A 1,000-nucleotide genomic window follows, 5' to 3' on the forward strand; every position below is an offset into this window, starting at 1 on the left:
TTACAGTATAAAAAATTAATCAATACATTGATTGATCTCTGAAATCTTCAAAAAAGTTAATTCAATATAATACAAAATTGTTGAATAACTCTCGTGCTGGTTGACCATGTATACTCGAATGTCCAATTATTTTAACAGTTGATCCAACAATCAATTAGTTTCCAATTACTCGGATCGGTAAACGTTCTTCGGTGTAACAATCAATTACAATAGCAATTAAACGAGTCCCTAAGGACTTGCTATCTAGACTGACTACACGCGGGGGATGATCGATCGATCGGATCATCGTACAACTTTTAACGCGTTGAGTGCGGATCGAGAAAGAAGCATCATCGATATGGCTCGTCCCGAGTGGACAATGTCCGTGTAACGAACGTAGACCGCATTCAACTGGTTGATTACTGGCCACTACACAGATCTCTACTTATCACGTTTAAGCGTTTTAATTATGCATATCGATCCAGAGGCCGTGGCTTTGGGAGAAGTGATCGCCGAATCCATTTGAAATTATCGTCGACGGGGTAATAAAAATTGATGGAACCTTCCCAAGCGATCCGATTTAACGTCGGATCGAACCTTAGCCAATCCCCAGAACGGTATCCGGGTTAATACGAAGTTTTAAACTATGCATGTGAAACGAGCTGACGTCGGAAATAGAGAATTTTATTTACTGTCCGATCGCGTCTGTTCACATGCCAATATAGTCGTTCATAAGTTTTATACTCTTGAGTGCCGTCTATCAAGAGATCTGACGAATGAAATTTCATAGTAGAACCATGAATAGTTTCGATCTAGTCTCACCTGACGATTTCAATGAAACCTGAGTACCTCGTCAATTTTTCTTTTTACACTTTGAATTTCAAGCGTATATTCGTATTTAGAAAAATCTAAGTGAGTCTTTTCGGTTTCAAGGGGACGTCGTTAACACTAGAAAGACTGAAACTTAGTATGTACCTATATTGCCCAAAGCAGTAAAAATGACTGCATTGTGAAAGAATAA

Source organism: Ceratina calcarata, unplaced genomic scaffold (genome assembly GCF_001652005.2).
Source record: "Ceratina calcarata isolate Rehan_Ccalc_2016 unplaced genomic scaffold, ASM165200v1 scaffold584, whole genome shotgun sequence".
Classification (NCBI taxonomy): Eukaryota; Metazoa; Arthropoda; class Insecta; order Hymenoptera; family Apidae; genus Ceratina; species Ceratina calcarata.